The sequence below is a fragment of the Hydractinia symbiolongicarpus genome, chromosome 1, assembly GCF_029227915.1.
Source record: "Hydractinia symbiolongicarpus strain clone_291-10 chromosome 1, HSymV2.1, whole genome shotgun sequence".
Lineage (NCBI taxonomy): Eukaryota > Metazoa > Cnidaria > Hydrozoa > Anthoathecata > Hydractiniidae > Hydractinia > Hydractinia symbiolongicarpus.
The window spans coordinates 30,160,001-30,173,162 of record NC_079875.1 but is presented as its reverse complement, the minus strand read 5'-3'; positions in this window follow the sequence as shown (position 1 = coordinate 30,173,162).

Sequence of the window (13,162 nt, the reverse complement as noted above, 5' to 3'; positions counted from 1 at the left end):
TGATGTTGAGTTTATGCCATGTCGTAAAAAAAAGAAATAATGAAGAAAATGATTAAGGCAGCGAGTCATCAACAAATCAAAGAAGAAGCAGCACACAAAAAACGGTTATTTTTATAGCCACACATCTTAAAAAACATTATTACTGGCTTCACCTTACTCTGTTTTTATGGTTCTGATGATGATTAGAAAATTATAATTAGAAAATTCTGTGGGCCAGTATTCACAAATATAAGTTCCACATAAATTTTTGAGTCCCAATGGGCAAATATTTATCCAGCATTATTCTGAAGGTAGTATTTTGCAGCACACAATAAACTGAATGTGCATGAAATCATTTTCTGTAAGTTCCATACAAAAATACTTACTTTTAAAGGTTGAATATTTCCGTGTACTTCTCGTTCTTTCCAAAATAATGTTTTTTATAAGTTTGTAGCTATAAAAATAGCTGTTTAAACAAGTTTATAGTCTGTTGTTTAAGACTAATGTCCATGATCCAAAGTGCTTGATGCTTTTTTTTTACTTCGGTTCGCAACGATTGTGATTTTTTAGCCTTTGATTTAACATTGTGCCGTTGACATTTATCCTTCACAAGTGAATATACACGAACACGAATATACAACATGATGAGATGTTCCAGTAAATTCAAAGCTATCTCTTTACTAACTTCTTCAGTTGAAGCATTTTTTAATTTGTTGTAATTGCATAAAATTCTTGCATTATTCATGAGATATGATACCATTTTTTTTGCTGTCAATACTTCTATGCGTGGTGCTAGACTCTTGGCGGAAATGGGATTCAACTATGGAAAAACTTTCAAAAACTTCTGATGTTACTGTCCAAAAGCCGCCTCGGTCTTTAATGCGAACTAGTGTATTGATTTCGGCATCGTGTTCCTTGTCAGTTGATTTACCAGCAATAAGTAGATGTATGCTTTGCAGATTCAAGATACTACGACTTTGTTTCGCTCTACGTATACGTCTGTAAAGTGTTCCAAAAACATATCCTGCAAGATATTTAATAATTTGCTTTTCCTTTAGTGAACAATTTGTACCTGGAGAGTTTTGGCTTTTAAAACATCAAAAAACCCTTTCTCGTTTCTTCACTATAGCACTCATCTAGAGCTAGCTTGGTAGCACATTCTCCGATGTATTTTTTCAAGTATAGAGGGTGTAATTTATTTTCAGGCACTTGGTGATGAGGTTCAGCCATAGAAGTAGGGCCATGCTTGCTATTTTTATGTCTAGTTAAACCTTTTGATGTCTTGCATATTTTTTCGCACTGATCACATTTAAAACCCTCTTCTATGGAATCAGCAGCAACCTCATCAACAATATCTGTTACAGGAACAGATAATTCTTTATCTTCCTCTAATAAGTTTTCATCGATAGCTGCAAGAATAGCATCGAAGTCATCACCATAAATAAAAGCGTCCGCTTCAGTCATCTTGTTCAAAATACGTCCCTGGTTGCTCCGGCCACCCCAATAATTTCATCATTGCGCCGTAAAACAAAACAAACGTAAATAAACGGCCCGGGTACTCAGACTCTCTTTTTCTTATGACTATGGTTTAACAATTGTACTTCTAAAATATAAAAACTAGAAACGAGCTTGTTGACCCTAAAGGACAATTATCCTGTATCAATACTAAAAGTCGCAAATATATGACACTCGTCTCCTTTAAATGCCTCGTTTATTAAGTTTACGACTAAAATATGTCGATCCTGAGACGAGGTTGTCGTCCCTAAATGACAATTTTCTTGTATCAATACGAAAAATCGCAAATGTATGAGACACTCGTCTCTTTTAAATGCCTTGTTTATCAATTTTACGGCTAAAATATAAAAACTTGAAACGAGCTTGTTGACCCTAAAGGACAATTATCCTGTCTCAGTACGAAAAATCGCAAATATATGAGACCCTCGTCTCCTTTAAATACATTAAGTACAATTATCCTGTATCAATACAAAAAATCGCAAATATATAAGACACTCGTCTCCTTTAAATGCCTTGTTTATTGATTTTACAACTAAAATATATAGAACCTGGCACGAGGTTGTCGTCCCTAAACTACAATTATCTTGTATCAATACAAAAAATCGCAAATATATGAGACACTAGTCTCTTTTAAATTATTATTATTATTATTATTATTAACATTTATTTGGGTTCAATTTTGTACAAAATTGTTCTTCTCCCTAAAATGAAATATAAAAATGAAAAAAATTATAGATTAAGAATAAATAAGTGTTCAAAAAATAAATTTTTTATATACATTAAATAAAAAAGAAAACCGCGATGAGAAAAAACTGAAAAGGCTTGAAAGAAATTGAAACGCTCGAATCGACGAGAAATTAAGAAACGATATATGGAATCAACCTAAATTGTAACTAGACAAAAAGCAGAGAAAACGATAAATGGCCTTGGAAGTAAGGAAAATATAAATAAACTATAAATAAAGAATAAATAATTGTTCAAAAAAATATTATCTTTTTATATATATACATTATAAAAACCGCGATGAAAAGCAAAATTAAAAATAAACTTGAAAGGCTCGAAAGAAATTGAAACACTCGAATCGACAAGATAAATAGAGACGATATTGGAATCAACCTAGATAGGAGTAACTAGAAAAAAAAAACCCAGAGAAAACGATAAATGGCCTTGGAAGTAAGAAAATATAAAATAAACTAATTGAATTATGAAAAAAAAAAAAAAAAAAAATATTTCATATATATACTTGGCTAGTCGCAAAAGGAGAAAAGGCAAAAGTAAACACAAGCTGAAAATGAGTAAGGGTAGATTGTGAACAGGTCGATAGAATATTGGCACCAAAACTTCGGCGAACAGAATTCAAACAGACAAGACTCTAGCGACTGCCTTATTTAGATAAAATTGTTTTGCTTCTTTAGTAAATTTTTCTAGAGTTTCAATAATTTTTATACTATCCGGGATTTCATCGTAACACCGTGCTTGGTTTTGAAAGGTGCCATTTCCAACATTTTTAACAAGAGGCTCCTTCGTAGAAGATCTCAAATTTCGTGTTGGTACAACAAACTCTACGTTTAGATAGCTTGGATGGTTGTTATCAATTCTCGATTTGTGTACAAGTTTACTTATACTGAATTCAATATGTTCTTTTACGGGAAGCCATTTTAGATTCGTGACTTCTTGCAGATTAGCATAACGGCGGAGAACGTAACCAGCAGCCATGTTTTGGATCTTTTGTAGCCGACATATCAGATAATCAGGTATTTGCGAGAAGACAACATTACCGTAACTTATCCTTGATAAGATCAACGTTTCCGCCAAGGTTTTGCGTACATGGAAGGTGTGAAACGACTAAACTTTCGTAGAGCACGTAGTGTTGAGTGCGAGGATTTTATAACATTGTTTATATGGCAGGTCCATGATAGATTTTGATCGAATTGAATGCCAAGTAACTTAACATTTTCTTCCTGCTCGATTGACATACCAGCACAACGACAAAGATAGCTTCGGTCAGAATCAAATGCCTCGCTTATGAAATTTACGACAATAATATATAGAACGTGAGACGAGGTTGTCGTTTCTAAGTAACAATTATCTTGTATCAATATAAAAAGTTCCAAATATATGAGACACTCGTCTCTTTTAAATACCTCGTTTATCAATTTTTCGGCTAAGATAAAAAAAATCTGAAACGAGGTTATTCTCCCTAAAGTACAATTATCCTATATCAACACAAAAAATCGCAAATATATGAGACACTCGTCTCTTCTAAATGCCTCGTTTATCAATTTTACTGCTAAAATATAAGAACCTGAAACGAGGTTGTTGACCCTAATTTACAATTATCCTGTATCAATACGAAAAATTACAAATACCCGAGACACTCGTCATTTTAAATACCTCGTTTATTAATTCCACAGCTAAAATATATAGAACCTGGGACGAGGTTGCCGTCCCTGAACTACAATTATCTTGTATCAATACAAAAAATCGCAAATATATGAGACACTAGTCTCTTTTAAATGCCTCGCTTATGACTTTTACGACAATAATATATAGAACGTGAGACGAAGTTGTTTGTTAATATAGAACATAGCGAGAGCGGGCGTTCTATGAGTATCCTAGTGAAGGTTTGCACGTTCTCACACAAATTCATGTGACGAATAACCTCGTTCCTTTACCTCTGCAACACTTAACTTATCTTTCGCATGCGATGTTTTCTAAATCCTGAAAGAAGCAGTAGAATCAAACAATTTGCCGATATCTCTTCGACAGCCACGATTTATGAGAGTAGGGTGGATTATGTGGTGTGGCAACATTTGAGATAAAGAAGACACCAGGACACCAACCTCATTCCCAGCTTTTTTCAGCAGGACTCATTACAAAATTCTGCATTCAGTCAATATCACCTACAATGCTGGATTTAATAATAAGCGCCTCACGGCCATTTATTCGTGGAAATACGTTAACAAGCTCGTCCCCAGACTTTTTTTTTCATATGAGGGTGGAGAAATTTCAGAGTGCTGCTACGATATCAGAAAGCAATGAAGTAGCCCCAGGAATAAGGTTGGATTAATCAACATTTCATAACAGTCGACAGAGTGTTATTCAACAACCTTATCTCGATCTCAGCAACTTTTGCTTAGTTTTTCCGGAGTACCGTTGATCGAGTTTAGCAACTTTCACGAAAAACACACGGGTTTATCCAAGCAGTTAAACAACGTTTAGTGATTACTTTAAAAGAACAGACTGTCGCGGGAAGAAACTTTCACGGTTCGAACCAACCGCGAATTTTTTTACATTTTGCGCAAACAAACTTTCGCGGTTGACATATTTTTGGAAGTTTCGCGGGAATAAACTTTCGAGATTAACGAATTTCGAAGAAATTTACAGGAGGAAAAAGGGCTCTACATTCTTTATTGCTCAGTGCGGTATTTACATCGTAAAACAATTATTTATGTAAAAAATGTCAAACACTCAGTTCCTATGTTTTGTACTAAAGCAAACTCGATCCCAGCCCCTTTTTTGATAAAGATTGAACCTTTTTTATCAAGGGCGCTCCAACAAACTAGGCATGAAGTGCAGGGATCGGGTCTGGTTATGATGCATTTTGAGAAATAATTGATATCCAACATATAGGGACAAGTTCATTTTTATTGATACCCGTCTGTTCGGACAAATTTGATTTGAATGATACCCACTTTATGGGGACAAACTTGATTTGAATGACACCCACTTTATGGGGACAAATGTGATTTGAATGACACCCACTTTATGGGGACAAACTTGATTTGAATGACACCCACTTTATGGGGACAAACTTGGTTTGAATGGCACCCACTTTATGGGGACAAACTTGATTTGAATGACACCCACTTTGTGGGGACAAACTCGATTTGAATGTCACCCACTTTATGGGGACAAACTTGATTTGAATGACACCCACTTTGTGGGGACAAACTTGATTTGAATGACACCCACTTTGTGGGGACAAACGTGATTTGAATGGCACCCACTTTATGGGGACAAACTTGATTTGAATGACACCCACTTTGTGGGGACAAACTTGATTTGAATGGCACCCACTTTATGGGGACAAACTTGATTTGAATGACACCCACTTTGTGGGGACAAACTTGATTTGAATGACACCCACTTTGTGGGGACAAACTTGATTTGAATGACACCCACTTTATGGGGACAAACTTGATTTGAATGATACTCGCCTTATGGGGTCAATTTTATTTTAAGTGATGCCTATTTTGTGGTGACAAACACCTTCGGTGAAGTTCCGTGAATGAACTTTACCATCCAAATGTCGTAGAAAAATCATAATGATTCGATAAAATATCTAAGGTTTAAATTTCATAAGAAACTAGGTTGTTTTCAATTCAAATTACGATCTCCACTGGACAAACGTTGATTTCAACTATTTTCTGCCCGATAGTTAGATGACCTAGGTCACTCTCATATGATCACAATTTTTTGTCAAAGTTCAATGATTTCACAACATCGAAGTTATTTGGACATGCTCAACAAAAATTAACAAATTAGCGCAAAAATAAAGGATATTTGTTTTAAAAAAGACGTTATGGGGTCAATTTTGTGTCACTTCGCAAGATCAATGTTTTGGGGACAAATTAACAATAATTTGGTAAAGTATGGTTTTGATGGGCGCAATAGGTGCACTGTGATTATTTTATCATCATACCGAAGACAGTGAAGACAGTTTTTAATTCTTTTTTACACTGCAAAAATTTGACACAATTTTTTAGCCACTTTTTCCCCACAACATATGTGTACAACTGATGGGTGCCCACAACTCGGTTCATGTAGGTATGTGTGTGTGTTTGCGTGTATACGACTTTTGGGGACTTCTGTGCGTTGCGAACTAACGCTATGGGGACCTGCTGCACTGTGGGACAAATTTCTCTGGCCCATAATACATTTTCCTTAAAAACAATTTTAAACTGCAAAATAAGGTTATTTATCCAGTTTACAAGCAGTGTCCCCATAAGTTGTGTCTGTGTCTGTGTGCAAACTTATGGGCCATTTTGTGTGTCATGCACTTATTAAAATCCTGTATTGTGGGGACAAATGATACACAAATTTGATACATTGTGTTTTTGCTTCTTGTTACTTTGTTCTTAATTTTATAAAGTGATAGATTTGCTACTAAATTTGTACTCGAATTTTCTATACACAGAAGACACAAGTGTCAGTACGCGTTATGGGACAATTGGATACTGTTTTATGTCGAGTTTTGTTAAATTGTCATGGACTAGATTTTTTATGTTGCGGTTAGAATTTAATTATTAGTAGCGATATATTAAATAAAAAAATCCGCAAATCTTGACATTTCTTTACGTGCGTTCCTAACAAAAGCACATGAGTTGGCTGATAATTTGTTAAATACAACAAATGCTATCTCTGTGTGTGTCCCATAAGTTGTGTGTGTCCCATAAGTTGTGTGTGTCCCATAAGTTGTGTGTGTCCCATAAGTTGTGTGTGTCCCATAAGTTGTGTGTGTCCCTTTACCCGATAAATGTTGATTTTAACCGCTATGGCGCAGGAGGGGGGGGGGGGAGGGAGGAGGGGCGACAGAAATTTTTGAAATAATCTGATAAGATATGTTTACATTACATACATCACATACTTATATGGCTCAAGTTGTTGGTATTTTTAATTCCTAACCAATTCAATGATCAATCTGAACACGGATTGCAAATGTCGCGAATACGGTGCAGATCCCCATGGTCTGTATAAATTTAATGCAGTAGGTTCTTCCCTCACCAACGGTTCGGGGATTATGCAAAATCTTTTATGCCAACAAGACAAGGGCTAACAGCAGAGGGTTTGACATAATTGAGTGAAAGTATTCGTGTCTACGTGGTCTTGTTACTTGGGTCACAGTCTGCAGCAAAAGCATCCTTACGAGGTTCCGGTGCAGACAACTATACAGCGAGACAAATCCTGGTACAAAAATTTGAATGTATGACGCAGCAAGTAGAGAATATAGGATCAGATATAAAACATTTTTAAGAAGTGCTTCAATATGCTAGAACCCCAGGTAATTTTGCTATAATGCCATGCGTGTACATGTTACCATCAGATATGAATCTACGTATCGGTAAAATTCAGGGTTATAATAACAACGTCCTGATCGCGCCCGCAACGGTGATCTTTGGGGTTTAAGTTGATCTATACAAGATAAGCCTATTGTGAAAAGCTAAGGCGCACTCCGTTAAAAGAGCCAGCAAAGCATCTAGCGGCTAAGCAGGAGTACAAGGTAGAGTTGCAGACTGTGACAGCAACACCCACTAAGCACGAAAAGCACAGGGTAATAGAGGCAGAGAAACACAATGACGCCAATGCTGCGTTGATTACAACCGGAATAGTGTTATTTTGCTTTACATCTGGCTTAGGTAAGTACAAATATAGTCTAGCGTGTTTGATCAACAAATTAGACTAATATTTTATGATTTTTTCCCTTTCCTACTACTGCTGTAACCTACAACAAGAGCAACAGCGGTAGCAATTGCAATTTGGTGGGTGTAATATACTCCGTGAATCCAATATCTCGCTAGTGTGTGCTTCCTAACGTCCTTTTTACCAACCCAGAAAATCGCAACTCGCCGTTCTTTTTTTATACACAGAGTAGGTTATATCTACATCGTCAAAGATATACTTCTTCTTCTCAAAATCATCATAATGTCACACATTTGGCTGCCCTAGTGCCTCCTCAAGATGTTTGTAAAGGTCGTCGATCTTAGACCTTTTAAGCTTTTTTCTCTAGCTTAGTTTTGTACCCTCCCCTTGCATCTATCGTTCTTCCGGTGCTGACGTTGCACTGGTCCCAGGCCGTGAAAGTTCTCCAAACTCACGTGTAAAACCGCCGTCATCTTCATAACCTGGATTATAAGCCATTTATTTTAACAAAAAATCATCTAATAACAGGGACAGAATGATGTGATATTTCCTGAAAGTCGACTATTATTTGATCTGGAACTAACTGGCAGCAATACAAAACGTACTATCATGAACAATATTGGTAAAAGTCTGGTACAGAACCTTAACATTGTACTCAATGGTCATAAAATTCAAAGCATTAACGACTATAGAGTGTTCGCTGTCTATCGCGATCTCTGGATATCGAAATTTGAATGTGAGAACACCCTGATCCAGGAAGGGATCAATCCAAATAATAGTACGATCTGCGCCCCACAGGTAAAAGCTACTGATCATGCGGGTAATATTGAAGAAAAAGCGATCCCCGCAGCTTATGGTAATACCTTTTGTATACTGCTCGGAAAATTTTTTGAACTAGTAAGAGACCTACCCTTCTATCAACCTGGTCACACGACAGATTGCAATTTGTTTTCTATTTTTCGCCGCATGGGGATGTCATTAAGGATGAGGGTACAGCAACTTCAGGGTCTACTACAGCCAAAGCGGCAGATGCTACCTACAAAGTCACTAATGTTGCACTGGAATATGATAAGGTAAATCACGAGGGCCTCGCAGGTGCTATGGCATCACGGTATAGTCAATTCGTTCTCCCTTTCGAAAGAGTTACAATTTACAAATCGATACTATTGCCAAGAGTTGGAAGGGACTGCTATTACTGTTTGTAAACCCATCAAAAGTTAAACCTTACTCCGGTTGCGTATTCTTCGCTTTTCGCAAGTGGTACATCATCCAACTTCATAGCCTTTGATGGTTTCATTCCAATCATTGCAGTCTTGGTGTTATTTAAATTCTTCACTATAGTGTACAGGTGTTTCACCCATTTCCGCAAGCACTTTGTTGTACGACTCAACGAACGCCGTAAACGTATGATGATATTTGGTGGTAGCCCTAGCAATTTTCACCCCTTCGCCCTCTAACAATCTTGTCACCTCAGATTTCGAAACCATTATCGCACTGGAAGGTTTCGGGATAGCGCAGGGCACTAGTCTTAAAAATATCTTTAATCATGTCTGCAACCTCGCTGGCCTTTAAAGGTCGTGCCACCTTATATCTTAAGGCAAAACGTAAGTTATTTTGCACTGAGCATGATGGAAGTGGTTTTGCCACTAAGATAAAATATTAACGCCCTATTTGTAATCCTCTAAAACACCTTACGCATGGCGTTCGTGTTAGGACATACAATGCCATGAAGCATGACAACTAGCTAAATTCTCAAGATTACCTAGCTTGCAAAATTGAGACGCTACGGAAATACATGAAACACAGTTCACTGAAGGTATGTCTTGTAGTTACTATGGTTAAGAGTGGGATATTGACATCACAGGATCCTTTTATGTATCAAGAAAATGGTTAGTCCCCTGTACTTGATGAGCAAAACTACTGCACTATACCAATATGAACCCTATGTGGTCAACAGGAAATATGTCCAAGGGTAACGTCTTAGAATAATCCAAAGTACCCGATCGTTAAAATTTCAATGAATGACAATGTACGTAATCATGGCTATCATGTCCACGCTGATTCTGCTCACGCATCTTGTTTCAGGTTTTGTGATATTGTTGTGCTATATTAGATACTGCAAGGCTATAATTAGCATAAGTAAACCCACCCTTCTACAACTAGAAATTAAAAAAAAGGTTGCGAAGCATTAAGCAAGTTGCAAGCAAAATTGAAACCAGCCAATAGTTGTCCCTAGTGCTTCTTGTTTCTCTTTGATACAATACGGCGAGGTGCTAACATCTTCATGCTGCTGATATATGGGAATGCCACAAAACTGATATCATAGACATAGAAACAATTCTGGGGACGAGGTTTTAAATAAAATCACCGCGGAACAACAACATTTCGTTGCGCTAAAGTAGTGATTTTTTGGCGAAAATTCAACATGCGCGGAATATTTCTTTTCAGAAGGTGCGAGAAAATTAGATCGCGCGAAACTAAACAAAAACGGTTACTGAGAAATTTATTTCCATATTGTCAGTATTGGTAACGTAAATTCAAAATTGATGAAGCTGTTAGCGTCAATAATTCATGCAAAGTTATACTTTATAAAGTTAAAACCCTTATTCTAAAGGATATGCAATACATTGAGTTGTACAACCCGTAGTGTGCGAAAATGTCACGAATTAAAGGGATGCGCGTCGTAAGGTCGCCATATCAACCGGAAGTTAATACTCGTGTCGAAGGTAATGTTATAGAGATTTTCGCGTTAACGATTTCGGAGATGAGAAGACGAACGAAGCAGCTTGTGGTGTTCTTTTCATGTAAAAATACCGGCACTAGTTATGAAAATCAATTTCTTGAAGCCACGGAATCTGTTGCAATGAATTTAAAAAACTTACGGGAAACAATAAAAACAAACAATCTACAGAAACGAAAACAATTTATTAACTTTATCAAGATTTATAGAACAGCTTCACATTTTTGACAAAAAAACAATTACAACGCAGTTTGAGATTTCGCTTTCTTCTTTTTATCTCACATATTGAAAGATAACATCTCTCACCCAATTGTACACAGTCTAAAAGGAAAAAGAAAATTTTTTTGTAGTAAAGTTTCTAAATACATTTAAATCCAGTGCCTTTGAGGGGCAATACTTAGAGCTAACCTTCTAAACTGCAAATATATATCATTTGTTGGGACAGAGTTCTCAAAAGGTGTTTAATAGATACAATATGCTTGATATAATAAATGAAGTCATGCACCTCTGTTTACTTTCAGGGTTGTCTTCTTTTGGGGATTGGTAGTTCAGTTGGCAGAGTGTTTACTTCATATTCATATGGGTTTAATCCCACATAACAGTTGCGGTTTGTTGAACAGAAATTTAAAATTTAAATCTAGAACTGCCTTTGTTGTCCTGGAAAAAAATTGACAGGGTAAATTTATTAGAATTAGACAACAAAATTGAAAGCACTGCTTTTTATTTGGAAAGCACAAATTGTATAAATTTAAAATTTTGCTTAAGCTTGCCCTCATACTTATGGCTTTTCTGGCCAGTTCACAAATTCATAACAATCAAATCCTTATTTTTCCTTTTAGCCAGGTGAACATAAATATAAATATATGATATTAAAGTCATTTAGGCGCCAAATAAAAGATTGCTTAGTCCATCAGTGAGTAAAAACTAAAAAATTAGGCAATTTTAGTAATCCTTAAATGAAAAGTTCCAACCATACCAACAAAGGTGCTGGCAGTTTCCGAATCTGGTCAAATCTTTCTAAAAGTGTTTTTTTTAAGGATTTGATTGACGCAAGGCCAAGAGAAATTAAATCACAGTTTTCAGTCCTAGACGTAATCAAAAACACATGCAGAAAAATGTCATTATATATATATATATTATATGTTATTTTTTCAACCAACATTTATCAAATCAGGCAGGGGAAACTATACATGTCTTGCATAATCCTTAAATTAAGGTGCAACACAAAATTTTTCATAAGACTAACACAAATACAAAAATATGTCCTTAACTTCATCCTGGGATTTAATTCACTTCTTTGGTAAGGCAAACCAGGTCAAGCGTATTTTGCAATCACACCATTTTAAAAACTATGCCGAAAGACGTCTTTCATTATAAAATAGCACGATCGGAAAAAAGAGGATAAAAGAAGATTCTGTGTTTAATGAAGAAAATGATTGTCAAATGGCTTATAGTATATATAAAAGTAAAATGAAAATTTTTACATTAATTTTCTATAATTTTAGAAAAACAAAATTTTCAAATGCATGTTGGCAGTGGACAAGAAACTGTAATTTAATTTTCCTTGGACTAATATTACGAGAAAAGTGTCAAACAGTTCTGAAAACGCACACAAATTTTAAAGGACAGGTGCGGCTTTGGCTTCCTTGGAGCTCTGTTAAAATTAGAGTTTCGCACATCGCAGGAACCTGAGGCTACCATATTATGTTCTGGTAAAGCATTATTTCTAGCTAGTCGATAAGGCCCGTGGAGAAATCCACTTAGGCAGATGTGTATGGTACACCAAAGTCACATTAATACAGTTATCTTAAGATAACAAATGTTATCTTAAGATAACTCTATTAATGTGACTTTGGAATGCGTGCATATTCACATTAATGTCCTGAATGTAAGATAATTCGAGTAATCTATGATATTTTTTCCCTCGCTTAAAATTTTTTTTCTGGCTGCCTTGAAATAGTTTTTTGTTCGCCTCCCCTTTAATAACAAATACTCGAACATACATCAGATATTGTTAGACGAGATATTTTCCTATAAGTAATGGAAAAAAGTATAACTTTGACTAAGAAATATTAATAAATTATTATAGAGTACACAATGATAAGGAAAACGAAGGGCCGAAAGAGAAGAAAACAAAAAGTAAAAAAGCATGATTTACAGCAAGACTAAGTAATGTAAGTATTCAAACATTTAATTGAAGTTAGTAATGACGTTTCGAAAACGTTATGTAACAACGTAAATTCGATTTTGTTCTAAATATTTCTGTCGGTGTGAATAAAAATAATCCAGAGGGGTACAACTACATTCCATCAATGCAACAAATGAACATTAGCTGCTGGATGATTTCCATTCATTTCAAAGAATCTTTTGAGTTTTATTTAAGGTATATATATCTTTATCTGGTTAAAATGATGAATGCAACTGAACAATTAACTACCTAAAGGACATAAATTAATGCGGATATAAAAAAATGCGTCAATAATATTTGCAATGTAGTTTGCGTAT